General features: G+C 35.9%; 1 protein-coding gene across 4 annotated transcripts in view; it reads right to left on the bottom strand.

The window, feature by feature from the left end:
- LOC145670240 (growth arrest-specific protein 2-like) overlaps nt 1-16,247 on the bottom strand; it is a 370,305-nt gene that overhangs the window by 273,445 nt on the left and 80,613 nt on the right. For 3 of the 4 annotated variants that reach the window (XM_081738641.1, XM_081738636.1, XM_081738640.1), the window contains exon 2: nt 4,058-4,136. The gene's annotated coding sequence lies outside the window, so the exon portion shown is untranslated. The remainder of the gene's footprint in view (nt 1-4,057; nt 4,137-16,247) is intronic. The other variant, XM_081738637.1, reaches the window with a different exon arrangement.

Raw genomic sequence — 16,247 nt, 5'->3', positions numbered from 1 at the left:
TAATTGAACATGAACCATATAACCGTATATATTTATCCATTACTAAATATCAAACATATTTTGAGAAGCAGTTTCTGTTATTTGACACAATGTTTCAAAATTAAAATTTGTAAGCTCTTAGTTTTTATAAAACATGTAGGTAATATTTTGACATATAGGTAATATTTGTAACTGCCTGCAAACAAGATTTAAAAAATTCTTAATGAAAATTAATTTTTCCCTTGGATACCTTATATACAGGTAATCTACAGATTTTCCCTACCTCTCCATACTCACATTTCACCTAATGTTTTGATTTTTTGATGTTGTGTACATATACATTGCGAACATTTTGTCTGCATACGAAGATGTTGCCAGTGGTTAGAATTTCTATTAAAACTTTTTTTCAAATTCTTGATTTTCTTCTTTTCTTCTTCTTCTTCTACTGGTTGGGCATATTGTGCCCAAAAATTGCTTTGTTGGAACCTGAGTTCCATAAGCTGTCCAGCGAGATATGGTTATCTCCTTGTCGATATTAGAAGAATGCCCCAAGCCGTCAACGTTATCTCTTATATTCTTTACTTTTATAATATAAGAGGTTTACGGTGGTATTAATTTGACGATGTATTTCTCCATGTGTATTACACCTACTGCCATGGTTTTTTGATATGTTATACACGAATGAATAGATTATATATTTCAAGGATTTTGTTTGCGTACAACGGTTGTAAGTGTTGCTAACTGCCTTCGATTTAAGAAAAAACATTTTTTTTCGAATTCTTGGTTTCGATCTTCTTCTTCTTCTTCTATGGATTGGGTGCATTGCACACAAAGGTTACTTAGTAGGAATATGTGTTCCATAAGCTTTCCAACGAGGTATGATTCATGTTCATGTGTCAATTAGGAGGGCAACTAGAGCCGGCAATATGAGGGTCTACAATTTTCGTAAAATCCCTGGTAATTTCCTTGATCACATTTTGAAAACTGCCCCCAATTATTCACTCCACTAATATTCTGCTTGCAGACCGGCCGATTTCGCTTATTTAGACATTACTTTAACTAAAAAACATTGTCTCCAAAAATCCGCAAGGGGGGGGGGGAGGATTTCAGTATCTGGCCCATGGTCTAATATCAAAGAGCTTCAGTGTTATTCCTTCTACTTCTCTGAACCGGTTGAAGAATTCCCATAAAATTTTGCATAGCCTCTCAGATGATTGATAGAAAAAATCATATAAAATAAAATGTGAAATCAGTTTAAGGAATAATACCGAAAAAATATTATTTATCCCAGACAAGTCGATGACTGGAGTGAAACGATGACTTACGACAGATAGGCACCATTTGTTAATTAGGTCTATGGATGTAATAGTTCATAGCAAAACTAAGCTAACTAGTTTATTCGGAAAAGTTGAGGCCATGACATGGTAGAAAAGTGTTTATAATACAACAATCTGTTTTGATTTTCTATCAAAAACCTTATTGAGTTTTCAAAGTGGTTCGGTTTTATACCAAAAAACCTGATTGTTTCAAAACCGATTCTGTTTTCTATCAACGAAAAACCGAACCGGTTTTGAATAAAACTGAAAACCGGTTTCAACTTACCATAGAAACCGGTTTTCACTCATCTATTCTGTATATGGAAGGAAAATTACGCTGTTAACTATTAGGTTGTATCTATTATTGTTATTGGTCTATTAGTAACACACACACTTCTAGTATTGACATACAGTTCTAACAGTGATACACACACAACTTGTAAAGAAACACAGGTATTTATTATTAGAAAATAGTACGTTAATGATAATAATAAGATAATGTTAGAAGATACGTTAATGGTAAATACGGCGTGGTGATTGGATCCATACTTCTGGTAGATCATTTCTCCAACTTTTCAAATTAATCTCCAAATAACAAAAAACCCACAATTAGTACTAAGTCACACACATGTACGCTTCAGACACACCAGCAAAGAAGCTTTTTTGTCAGTCATTTCTCTTTCATTAAACGTTGCAAAAGGGAAATGTTCACGCGATTAAACGTTTACTGAAGTGGGTTTTACCGTTACGAGATGCCAAGACGTGTCCTTTGATACTGTACATGTGAATCTACTCTATACATCCAGAGATTAACGAGACAGAGTACCCTCCAACGCTTCGTTTCCGATGTAGCTCGCTAAACACACGCTTTCCTTTAAAACGCCACACTCTATAAGCATTAAAGGAAATTACAACAGGGTGATTTTAAAGTTTTGAAACCGATACGGAAACATGTCCTTTACCATTGTCAAACACGCCTTCCATCATGCCACGACGTTTCATTGAATTCGTTGCTTATGTTTTCTTTTCTGCACACAGACAGTAATAATAATAATAAAAAGACAAAAAAATTATGGATTTTCAATAAATTGTGTATTTTACTACGATCTGTAAATGGAGATTATGGGAAATAAGGTAACACTTTTTCCCAACGCAGAAAAAAAATCATCCCACGGTAATATAAAATATATATATATATATATATATATATATATATATATATATATATATATAACTTTAGTGGAGAGATACAGAAGAAGATTTAATCTTTCCTTACGACGCTGAATCGATTCTAAAAAAATCACTTGTGATTATCTACTGCATGTTCTTATGGTGATTATGGTGGTTAAAACCGGAAACGATTGATTCTACCACCGGAAAAGACGGAGGAGACGAAACGGAGGAGATGAAACCTAGTTTTGAGGGCTGAGTTGATTGCAAAGAGCCACTTCTCGAAACCTCTTACCTTTTTCTTCTCTATGTAAATCAGTATTAAAACAAGAAATACTAGTAGATTTCACAGCTTCTGATTTCGGTAGACTGTTACAGGGGCTTATGATATATTTTCTTGATACAATCGATTCTTGTCCTTATCTATTCCCAAATTGTTCTATAGCGAACAACGTTGAAACCGAAAACGTTTGTTTGAATACAGGGTTAATAGAGGACATAGAACCTATTCTTGGGACGCTGACTCGACTACAAACAAACCGCTTCTCGATATGCCTTACCGTTTTCACTCTAATACTTGCCAACGGACGGAAAAGGCTTTCTGTAAGACTTACGACACTTGTGCATAGCATAGCTTGGAAGTCTGAAATTTGTTACAAATCCCATGAAACCAATGTAAAACAATAGATTACTTAGGTTATGTCTTAAAGAGGCCTCATTCTGGTGAAATTAAAATACCGCTAATTTTACAATAATTATGTGATATTTTCAAATAGATAAAAGATAATCGAAATTTGGAACAAGAGCGCCCTAGACAATATCATTTTACATAAGATAGATCACTCATTTATCATTTATCATCACTCATCTGCTTTCGATTTCGAGCCATTTTGAAAATCGTCATTTATTTTCGCGTTTCTAAACTGCTGAAAACAGAAAGCCACTAGGTGACTTGTAATAACGGTAAAACACGCAAAATAATATTGTCTAGGGCGCTCTTGTTTCACATTCCAATTATCGTTTATCTATTTGAATATATCACATAATTACTGTAAAATTAGCGGTGTTTTAATTTCGCGAGATGAGGTCTCTTAATATGACATAGATGTTGAATATGGTATTCATGTCTCTGATGAGGGGGCACTGTAGCTCAGTGGTAGAGCGCTTAACTCTGGTGCGAGGATCCCTGCTTCGATCCCCAGCCAAGTAAGTTTGTTGTGGACAACATCGTGTGCGTGGGTTTTCTCGGGGTACTCCGATTTCCTCCCACATTCTCATTCCAACAATTTTTCCATCATCATTCACTTGGCTTAATCATTTGTCTCCCTTGGCCTAAAAGGCATAACGTGGAACATTAAGCTGAAAATGTTTATTTTCATTTCATATCTCTAATGTAACATTTTGCGCCAATCCTAAATCATCTGCAATGTGTTACAGGTCTAAAGTGATATATATATATATATATATATATATATATATATATATATATATATATATATATATATATATATATATATATATATATATATATATATATATATATATATATATATATAAGTAATATATAGATAGATATCAAATATTGTACTTACGATTATGAAGGACCACCAAAAGCAATATACACACACATCTATGTATAAGGGATTCACTTTTCCGCGTGGAATAGCTCTGCTGAAAAGAAAGAAAAGAAACACATCAGAATGAAAATATTTCAGTCGTTTTGATACATTCAATAGCGTCTCTAGAAAGAATTCACATACATAAAAATTATTATTTTTTTTTTATCGCTTAGGAGGAAATTTAACTATTATGCTGCCAAATTGTCTTGAGCCGTGGCAAAAATGCGAACTAAAGCTCACACCCCGACACACCCACGCGTTGAGCCAATAAGGGTTCAGCAGCTGCTAGGCGAGAGAGCCTTGGCGAAAGAGAGTGGAATTCCTTCAGCCGATAGCAGCGCCTGAAACGGAAGACTAGGTGTCAAGTCAATGTGGTATATTTATAGTGTACTAGTTTCTGTCAGGGCTGACAATCCCTGAGTTTGAGAAATCAATGTGCTTGTTTATAAATTGTATATTAATAATGATAATAATAATTTTAAAAAAAAACCTTGTCAGTGGGCATCCATGCCCCTCTAGCAAAACCAGAAATGGAGCTACTATTTTCTGTTTACAAAAACAAGTACATTAGGTAAGTTTTGTAAATTAATGCTTGAATACAAAAATTAGAATATTAGGTAAGTTGGAAGAAGAAATTTACATAATCTTACCCTATTGTACAAAATACTTACTACGTCAGAACCATCGTATCTAGCCCGTAGATTTTTATATTTATCAGACTTTCATACTAGAAGCACAAGATCACAAGATAATTTCTTGCTCTCCATACCCAGTCACAATTCTGGTTCATACTCAAAATCCTTCACAGTAAGTACTACACGTCTCTGGAACAGTTTACCTCAATTAATATACAACGTTTCCACAGTTGCCAAATTTTAAAAATCTGTAAATTCCCTTCTCTTAAGTAAAGATATGGATACTGGTAGCACATGAGGCATCTTCGTTTTACCAGATTATTAATAACCCACATATGAACACACAACCAATAGGCAACCTATGTTAATTTGTACATCTTATATATTCATACTTCTAGTACCGCTATATGCAATAAGCAATTTTAGGTTTCTCCATGTTATTTTTGTTTCCTCTATTGTATATTATTTTTCAAGTTTTCTTTGCTTAACCATTTTTTTAACTTAAGTAGTATATTCTTTTTTTATATGGTTCAATACTCTTCTTTTGTAATTGTTAATATTTTCTATATATTGTTTTTGTTTTTAATATATCTAATGTATGCACGTCGTTAAGTGCTCGGAGAAGGCTGCAGAGCCTTAACTTCGCCACGTAAAAGAAGTCATAAATAAATAAATAAATACGTCACTGGATATTATATATATATGAGCCACGCAAGCAAAAGATTGTAGGGCCCAAAAATAGACACAATGAGTCATCAGCAAGCACAAAATCAGTGTTAATCGTCAAAATTTGGCTAGAAGTCTTTGATGTTGGAAATTGCATGCTAGTGCGGAAATGGTTTATGAAATGACTTAATTATGTAGGATTCTGAAAAATCAATGAGGTGAGTTGATTTTGAGTTTAACGCCCCGTTCAGCAGCGAGGCTATATGAGATGTGGACCTACTGGTTAACGTGTAATCCGAACCACATGAGCTCCCACCAGGAATCGAACCCGGGTCTCCCAAGCTAAAGGCGCGTACGCTAACCGCTTAGCCACGAGGAAGCTCTCTCAAAAATCAAGCGCTAAACTATTTCTTTAAGGATGGAAGATCGAAATTTAGGAATAACTCATCGTTATTGTAAACAGTAACATGCATTAGTTTCATTTAATTTTGCCTCGCCTTTTTATGCTCAATGCCTGTGGATTGGATGACTATAAAATGAAGTTGAAATAGTTATACAATAATTTTTGTATTTTACACAGATCAGAAAAACCGTGCCTTGATTTAATGCCACATTGCATCCACATGCAGCCATAAAGTAAACAAGAAAAATAACACTTGTATTCTGTGACTTTTTTTAGAAAGTGTTTAAAAGAAAGAACCTTAAGTCTCATCTACTAATTAAGTTACTAAATCCTCAATTACTCTTTATGCTCTTATTATTTCACTTCTTGAATTAATTATTCTTTATATTGTCATCAATAATATAAAGTTACATTTCTTAAATTCATTAATGTGTCTCTGGACAATAATTCTTTCATTTATCCTCTAGTCTTCTCTCTTTGCCCCTTCCATTTTAATTTGTTGTAAACTACAGTCAACCAGAAGAAGACATTGTTAGAGCACTCAGGCATAACTTCTTATCTTTTTTCCTCCGCAAGGAAAGAAGGAAAAGAAGCAAAAATAGTGAAGTATCAAGGCTGTCACATGGTACAAAAATTTACTGTTGCAAGGGAAAATATCCTTGAAAAACCTTTTTAACGTTTATAATAAATGTTCTCAAAGAATGCTTCCAGAAATCCTCGGTTTCTGCTTCTCTACAGTATTACACAAAACTGAATAACAGAAAAGGAAAACAAGAATATAATTTAGTCTTTCAAAATAACGTTATTTTAATTAATTATTCGGTGTTAAAAGTGGTACTTACTGAACTTAGAAATGTTATTTATTTATTTATCAACACGACAGGCATATGCCCAATTAGTGTGTTGAAATATTATTAATTCATTTTACAACAGTTTTTTGTCAGTGCTTTACAGGACATTGTACTAGAGACCTGCACGGGCCGAATTTTTCGGCCCGAGCCCAATCCAGTCCGAATATACGTAGGCCCAGCCCGGGCCCGAAAAGTTTTGGAGATTTTCGGCCCGAGCCCAGCCCGGCCCGATAAGTTTTTTAAAATTCTTGGCCCAAGCTTGGCCCGGGCTCGATAAATTTTAGAAGTTTCATTTTGTAACTATTTTCACGGGCACACTTCTTCAACGTTTGCCTTTATTCTAATTATTCTATTAAAGAATTGCAATTAATCGGCCCCAGCCCGGCCCGATTTGAAGAGAAATCAGTGTCGGCCCGCCCAAGCCCGGCCCGGTCCGGCCCAAAGAAATCATAGAGTCGGCCGGGCCAGGCCCGGCCCGTGCAGGTCTCTACATTGTACATATATAAATTTCATCATGTTTCTGACAATTTGTTATAAAAAGAACATGTTTTCCAGATTAGTGACTTCAGCGTTATGTTGGTTCTAGCCTTTTTTGCAATGAAAAAGACTTGTATTATTAATTCTAGTTTTAAGTGAAGGAACATGGAAGTATAATGAAGATAAAAAGTTTGAACGACCGAATTCAATTTGAACTAATTTTTGGTGTAATACCCGATCAGCAATATTACGCTCTTGTTCTAATGAGTAAATATTAAAATTGTCTATCAGTGTACTATAACTTTCAAATGAGCGATAAATTCCAGTTATTTTGTTTATCAAATATCTTAGAAATTTGATTGAACTCTTTCAACTTGTTGGCGATACTTTTGTTGTGAGGGGTTCCAAATTACGGCAGCATATTCCATCTTGGTGCGTATATATGAATAATACATTTTCAAGAGTGTTTCAATATTTCTGAAGCCCTTACCACTTCTAATTATGCATTCTAATAATTTAAACGCATCATGCGTAACATGCGTGTTTAATGAACGTTAATTTAGGGTCAAATGTGACACCTAGATCTTTAATTGCATTAGGTCTTCTTATAGAAGTATTACTAACAAGGGATGTATGCGAAGCGTGATAGTTAGATGTTTATGAAAATCGGTACACCGACTAATTGCGGATCGCTAATCATCGTGAAGATAGTCACTCGGTGCGGAAATGACTTGTTTGCCCGCTACGTATAATACATATACCAAATAAGTGATCGGGTGAGGCTGTACCAAATTATATCCTAAAACGCCGGGAAAAGTCAGAAAGTAAAAAAAAAAAATCCATGCAAGTATAATCTGATACCTACGGGAGAGGGACACGTGACCAAGAACATGACAGTAGTGTCACACAAGTAGTGTTGCCATCCCAATACAAACTTGTAGTTTTTCAAATAGAACGTATACCGTTTTATGGCATTATAACAATTGGCATAATACGTGAAAGAAAAGCAAAAGATGGGTTATAAGTATTGCCAAATAAGGGAGATACGATTCACTAAATTGGAGAAATTAAGGGGTCTGTACAGAGAAACGAACAAAGGTACAACAACAACAACAAGACTGTAGAAGGAACAAATATACAGTGGAGAGTAAACTACATCATGCACAGCACCCAGTGGCTAACGGGCTTGATAAAGGATTCACCCAAAAAGAGCATATGTTAGAATAACCGTACAAAGAAGTAGTCCCATGTGACATAATGTGCAAATGTAAACAGCAATTCTTCCTGTAGCGCAGCAATTCCAATAGTGTTTGTGTGGAAACTATATCTCAAACCGTTCCCGAGAGCTATAAAACGAACTGTTTTGGGGTTGCAACACTGCATAAAATCTTGAATGCCTTCCAAACCACTGAAACGACGGCGTAGCTCCTGTAAAGACTACAGAAAAGCTGTTTCACGAAAGGTAACAAATCTGTGGCAAGAAAATATGTCAGAATCGATTCGCAAAGATTAATGTCAGTCGAGAGTATAGGAAACGTTAGCATGCGAGACAACGATGAAGATGAAACACACTGCACTCAGGTTACGTGTAATACACAAACGCAAAATATTTTTAGCATAATACACCAATACATACAACAGAAAAGCCATAAATAGTATGGCAAAATACATACATTTCTCACCCTAGCCGCACACTCAATATGACGTATGAAACCCGTTAGTCACTGGATGCTGTGGTTTCCGTCTTATTGTACATTTGTGCCTTCTGCAGTCTTGTTGTTGCACATTTGTTCGTTTCATTGTACGGACTCCATAATTTCTCAACTATAGAGCCTCACATCTCCCTTATTTGGCAACACTGAAAACCCACCTGTTTGCTTATTTTCTTCCACGTTTTATGCCAATTGTTTTAATATCGTAAATTATACTGTATAATTACGTTCAATTTGAAAAACTATAAGTTTGTGTTGGGATGGCAACACTGCTTGTGACACTACTGCCGTGTTCTTAGCCACACGTCCCCCTCCCGTACGTATCAGGTTACTCGCACACATTTTCCATTTTTTATCTTTTCCCGGCGTTTTTGGTGTATAAGTCGGCACAGCCTCGCCCCGATCACTGCTTGGTATATATACTGTACGGCGTGATTCAAAATAATGTGAACGATAAGGAAACATTCTATAAGTGATAATACTTTATCAACAATGAAATGTCTATGGATATACTTTCAATATTATCCTCAAGTTTTGTTTGGAACGAGCGTAGTAGTTTAAAATTTATCCGCTAGGTGGCAGAGTGATTAGTTCCAAGATGGCTGCGTGTGGTGCAGAGAGAGCATATTCCGTTTTACAGTTTCACGTTTGTCGGTCTGTTGTTAGTGTTCAACGCGAGTTCCGCACAAAAATTCATAAAGATCCACCATCAAAGAACTCCATACGTAAGTGGTATGACAAATTCAACAGAACGGGATGCATTTGTAAAGAAAAATCGCTCGATAGACCGTCCACTTCTGAGACAGATGTGGAAAGGGTTCGAAGAAGTTTTCAACGCAGCCCACAAAAGTCAACAAGGAGAGTTAGCAAAGAGCTTCAAATGCCACAAACAACTGTTTGGCGTGTAGTGCGTAAACATTTAAAATATGTATCCGTATCGAGCAACACTTAACACCTAATGATCACACGTGTCGCAAGATTTTTTGTGAGTCATTTCAAGAGTTGTGCAGTGTTGATGATTATTTGGGCAAGCTTTGTTTCAGTGATGAGGCTATGTTGCATGTGACAGGAAGAGTGAATAAACAAAATGTTCGCATTTGAGGAACTGAGAAACCTCACCAAATCTGTGAAATTGTGCGTGATTCACCGAAGACGAATGTGTTTTGTGCAATTTCATCTTCAAAAGCTTATGGTCCGTACTTCTTTGACGAAGGAACTGTGACTGGACAAACATTTCTATAAATGCTTACTACGTGGCTTATGCCACAGCTCGAACATGACAGTGCAAACTTCATCTATCATTGGATGGAGCTCCATGTCACTTTCATCACAATGTCAGAAATTTCCTCAACAAGAGACTGCCACACCGCTGGATTAGGCGGTCAGGTAAAAATGATCATCAGCTTCTACGTTGGCCACCAAGATCACCGGACTTAACCCCCTGAGATTTTTTCTGTGGGGACATCTAAAATACATTGTCTACAAACCCTCTCTACTCCAAGATGTGAATGAACTGAAAGAGCGCATCACTGTTGCAGTGTAAACTGTTGATGTAAACATGTTGAAACGGGTCTGGGCGGAATTGGAATACCGAATAGATGCATACAGGGTAACAAAGGGGGTCCACATAGAACATTTGTGGCCCCCGCCAAGTGAACTTTGTGGTAGACAAACACCGTGTGCGTGGGTTTTCTCGGGGTTCTCCCGTTTCCTCCCACTTTCTTCATTCCACTATTTTCATTCATCACTCATCATCATTGTCTCCTTTAGCCTAACCGGCATAAGCATGGGACGTAAAACTCAAAGATTTTATTTCATTTCATAGAACATTTGTGATGTACTATTTTCATTTTATCATAAAAACTTGGAGAGTTTTAGCGTTTAACTGTAAAATTTGAAGCTATTTGGATGATTAATAAAAAAAAGTTATAAGGAGTTGTAATCGTTCACATCATTTTGAATCACGCTGTATTATACGTAGCGGATAAACAAGGCATTTCCGCACCGAGTGACTATCACCACGATGATTAGCGATCCATAATTAGTCGGTGTACCAATTTTCACAAATATTTAGCTGTCACGGTTTCCATACGTCCCTTGTAAGCTTATATTCAAGGGTACTTTTTTGTTTCTACTGAATGATAATACGTTACATTTGTGTATATTTACTCCAAATTTATTAACTCAAGACCAGTTCGCAACACTCTCTAAGTTGTGTTGTAAATCAAGACAATCATGTACAGATTTTATCTTAGGGTAGGGACATGCCGAAGATACCTCGCGATCGAGGTCAAGGTTTAAGTCGCGGTCGCTACCTCGATGTCTAGGTCGCGATGGATGAAGAGCGCTCATAGCGAGGAGCTCGTACCTTCGTTGTTAAGTTTTCAGTTTAAGGAGAAACATTGCTGTGACGCATGTGAAATTATTCCGTCAGTGCATAAAAATCACAGCGAAACCACATTTTGAAATTGAAAGGACCAGTTTATAAATAGAGATGGACGCGAGACGATGAGAAACGGGAGAACCCCGAGGAAACCCACGAGCACGGTGTTTGTCCACCACAAAGTCCACACGGCGCGAGCTGGGATCGAACCCCAAGCACCGGAGGTGAACGCTCTACCATTGAGTCACCGCGCCCCAGCAAAAATATTTGAGTCTCATCTCTTGTTTATCTATATCAATATTCTAAATCAAAGACTTTTACCTTTTATTCAATTTTCTGTGAAGAAAATGCCCTCTTTCAGCACTCAGGCGAGAAATCGTTTCCCACTAAAATTGAATAAATAAATAAATAAATAAATAAATCAGGTATGTCTTCAGGTTTCGAGGCGGAGGGTGTATTAACTGCAGCAAATGAAGTTTCGGCACTTCTATTCCATTATACGACGTTTCCTCCCTATGGATACATGCCTGTCTTTACAGGTATTTCTTTGCCTTATATCAAGAACGAATTTAAAAGAAATCCTTCTTATTAATCTCGGAATTGGGGAGGGGGGTCGTGGAGTTTTTAAGCATAGATATGATTAACAGTAGCTTCTTTTTTCTTTAAAAATTCTACAATTTACGAACTTCAGCCCGAAAGCCCCCTCCCAGTGACCGCCACTTGCCTTATATAATAATAAGCTTCAGTATAATTCTCAAATAAATAACTTATCTGACATTCCCATTTCAGTTGCTATTTCCTTCCATTCTCTATTTGAAACGTGCCTATTATGATGTTGTTTGTTTCTTATTCCATATTGCTGAAACATTCCTCATTAGTTCTATTAATATGTCTTTCATAATCAAATATAATAGTGCAACAAAACCTCTCTAGTATAGACACACACAATCCTCTGCAGACGAAATTCTAAACAAATGAAGACTTTATTCCGTGTAACGCTTCAGGGAGAGCCAATGAGAACACGAGCCACAGCGATGCTTCCGCTGAACATCGATGTAAAAAAAAACTCAGTTGTTCATAATCGCGAACACTAATTCACCCTCGCGTCGACTTCTAGCCCGCGGTGTAGCGTAGATCTTCGGCATGCGCTTACTCATTTGAATACATGGGATTGTGCCAGTATCAAGGGTGCGACCGCGACTTAAACCTTGACCTCGATCGCGAGGTATCTTCGGCATGTCCCTACCCTTAGTATATTTTGAATGATCAGCGAACAATAATTTTTCTCTGTTGTGTCTATGATCTGGAAGATCGTTGATAAATAATAAGTAATAAATGTTATGTAAACTTGCCTTTAATGTTGATTAATTTTCTTGCCGAAATGCTTGTACTGTAGCAACCAACTTTGAATCTAGCTAATTGACTTACGCAGGAAAGTTTGCGGCAAGAGTTACTGTTTGCGATATACATATCTTGTGTACAATTTATAAACTAAGATTTCTTTTTTCTTAACGCAACTGCATTTAAGTACTGTACATTAATATTTTAACATTATGAAAAAAGTGACAAAATTATTCTGTGTTGTATAGGTAACACTGCATTGTTTTTCTTCATTTAATGAAAGTATAATTAATTTATTAAATCCATAAATCCAAAAGGCAATATTTTGGAAATAAAGTTTACCTATACGTTATAAATTATATTTGACACTAAATGTCATATTTTACCACGAAAACAAGTTTGTGTCCATGTATGACCAGAGTTGTATTCAATAAAATTTCATTGCATATATTCAAGTAAAATTTATGGTGTAATTAACGAAGGTAATGGTAAATAGCCAATTTTATAATACTAAAGAATTCAAATAAAAAACACGTCTAGCAGAAAGAAACTGGAAAACTCAGAAAATTTGCATATTAGGCAGTGGCATAGTTTGAAGCTTCAGCCTCCCTTCCGCAACCCTTAGTTATGTGCTCCTACTTGCTATATATTCTGCGCCTTACTCTCTCTCTCTCTCTCTCTCTCTCTCTCTCTCTATATATATATATATATATATATATTACGCCCCTGGAGCTCGTGTGCCCCCTCCCCGCATCCTCGTAGGTTCTATATTCAGGAAACGGACATAGCTCCAAATAAGTGAACAAAACATCTTGAAAAGAATCTGAGAACGATAAGACAGTTTTGTTGTTTGAGGTATCTGTAACCTAAGAATCTGTACTAAAAAGAAGAAAAAATGCAAATTGATTGGAATTTTTTCATTCAAAGCAATACTTTCTCTCTCTTAATGTTGATAGCATACCAACAAACGTTAACAACCTATCACAACAATGAAGTAGGGGAGTGCGCGCACGCGCGAGATTGAGATGATCAATTATGTAATCAAGTGTTGCATTTAAAAGTCAATTAAAGATGGTACCCGCATGTTCAAAATACTGGTACGATTTTCTAAGTGCTGACTGTTATACTGTAATATTACGTAATATGACAGAAATACTGTACTTAGCAGAGAAGTAATTAATTACAAAGGAAAAAGAGCAATAAACTCGGCGCTTAACAGTGAATGAAGTTATTTAACACGGTAAATGTTTTTTTTTCTTCCCATTTGTTATGGTTAACGGAGGGTAGGCGATTTAAATATTATATATAAAATATATATAAAATATCTTATATAAAATTGGACACTTGGTAAACTGGCATAATTTGATAATCCATCTAGATATAGTGAAGAAAACAAAGAAGGCTAGAACCGGAAGTATCGAATCTACCCGTAATCATCGATTATCGACAGTAGTCGAAGTGAGACGGTATGCGGTGGGATGCCATACCGCCTCTGGTTTTCAGTGATGAAGGCATACCGCCTCTGTTTTTTCAGTGACCAAGACATACCGTCACTGGAGAGTAGATACTAAATAATCCATTTTTATCTACGTTTAATAAATCAATTTTTATACATAGTAATTGACAAATAGCTTCGCACGTAAAAATATTATATTTCTTATGTAGAAATAATTTCTAAGTTGACAACACCGACATTTTTATCTTTTTCTTTCCTTTTGTTTTTAAAAGGTGTTGTTTTCGAAAAAGTTCTAGTTTATATTTTGATATATTGAATTGTTTCTTCATTATTTTGAGTATGGGCGGATTTAGTGTTGTCTGCTGTGGAGGCGGATCTTCCGGGGTTTGGGTTTCCCTCAGTCGAGTGGGGATGCGGGAGTTTCCCCGCAGGAAATTGTTAATATAAAAACTTGGTTTTTGAGAATGTTCATGTATAATTCTCTATAATCCAACATAAGAGAATATATATATATATATTTATTTTGTTTTCCCAGAAAATTGTAGGCGAGGGATCAAAGTCTCTCAAACAAGACTTCCCCCTTAACTACATAGAAGCTCTCCAATAGTTTTCAGTCATTATGTAAATAGAAATGCAATTTTTTAGGCAACATACCCTCACGGCATTTCAACATTTAGATAACTGGTATGTGGAGTCAAAATCCTAATAAAACATACTGTCTCTGCCTTTTTTCCACTTCAAACACTGATTATCGACGTATAGCAAGTTAACGAATAGTGGCACATTGAATTTACTACGGAACCATCTGCTACAAAAATACGAAATTATTTTGCAAAATTTTCTAATCTTTCCAAACGAAGACTCAATTATATTATTATTAAAAAAAAAAAAAAAACACGTACCATGTAACTACAAACAAAACGAAATGTTTTGTACAGAGAAAGGGACATTTTGCACCTCATTTGCACTTTTCTCAGGATACTGTCGACTTTGTAAACAAGAAAATGTTTGATTGAATTAAATATATCGAATTTTTTGGATCAGGGGCCACAAAATTTTTGAACGGCCTCTAGATCGATTTTTTTTCGGAATAACCACATCATACTAAGTAAATTGTAAGTTTTCGTTTGGCTACACTATATGTAGTTCTCAAAATATGGGGCGTACAAGAAAATGTTTGATTGAATGAAGTATATTGAATTTTGTGAATCACGTCACAAAATTTTGGTCTTTAGATCGAGTTTTCGTATTTTTTACGGAATAAGCACATCATACTGAGTTAACTGATAGTTTGGTTTGGCTACACCACATGCAGTTCTCGAGATATAAGATCTACAGGAAAATTTTTGCTTGAAATATATTGGATCTTTTGATCCAAAAAGAACCACCCCGCTAAAACGGCAGACATGGTTACCCTAGGTTGGTTGAGTTGATTTTGAGTTCCTTTCAGCAGCGAGGCCAGGTGAGAAGGGGCCCTACTGATTAACGTGGAATCCGAACCACATGAAGTCCCACCAGGAATCGAACCCAGGTCTCCCACGCCAAAGGCGCGTACGCTAACCGTTTAGCCACGAAGGAGCTTACCCTAGGTTAGCGTATAAATCTTTACATGGGGACTCGGGTCTCAATTTCTAGTGGAAACTTACCTAGTTCGGAACTCACATTAGACTAAACTAAATTTCATGTATATTTTTGCTACTGAACGGGACTCCAAATCAATCAATCTATAATTGTTCTATATAATGAAAAAGTCATTACCACCAACGCCATATCCGCGCTGGTATATTGTTTCATGTAAGACCATCAAGATCAAACAAACAGTAGGTTTTGGTCAGTACATGGATCTTAAACCTTTAAAAAAAAAAAAAAGTTTCTACAAGCTAACGACTTTCTACATGTGATTCTTGTATATAGATTTCTGAAACTGTATTTAACTTCCTTCCGTTTTGTAGTGATAAAAAACTAATTCTCATGTTACTGGTAAAAAGTGACCACACATGGATAAATTCAGAATTGCGTTTTTTTTTATACAAATCTGAGGATACCGAATACCAATGAAACTATTTTTAAACACATCCGTCCACGGGGTCACGAGAAAAAATACCTCAAATTTAGGATATTTATATATGGGTGATTCAGTAAGTAATGCCTCCAAGCATATTACATGGCCAACAGTAGTACAAACATCCTGAACGATGTATCATTAATACACTGATGTTTAATCTATAGAATGTCACTT

Source organism: Thermobia domestica, chromosome 14, assembly GCF_964235325.1.
Source record: "Thermobia domestica chromosome 14, izTheDome1.hap1.1, whole genome shotgun sequence".
In the NCBI taxonomy this organism is placed as follows: domain Eukaryota; kingdom Metazoa; phylum Arthropoda; class Insecta; order Zygentoma; family Lepismatidae; genus Thermobia; species Thermobia domestica.
Note: the sequence above shows the minus strand (reverse complement) of the source record. Positions and strands in the feature narration are given on the sequence as shown.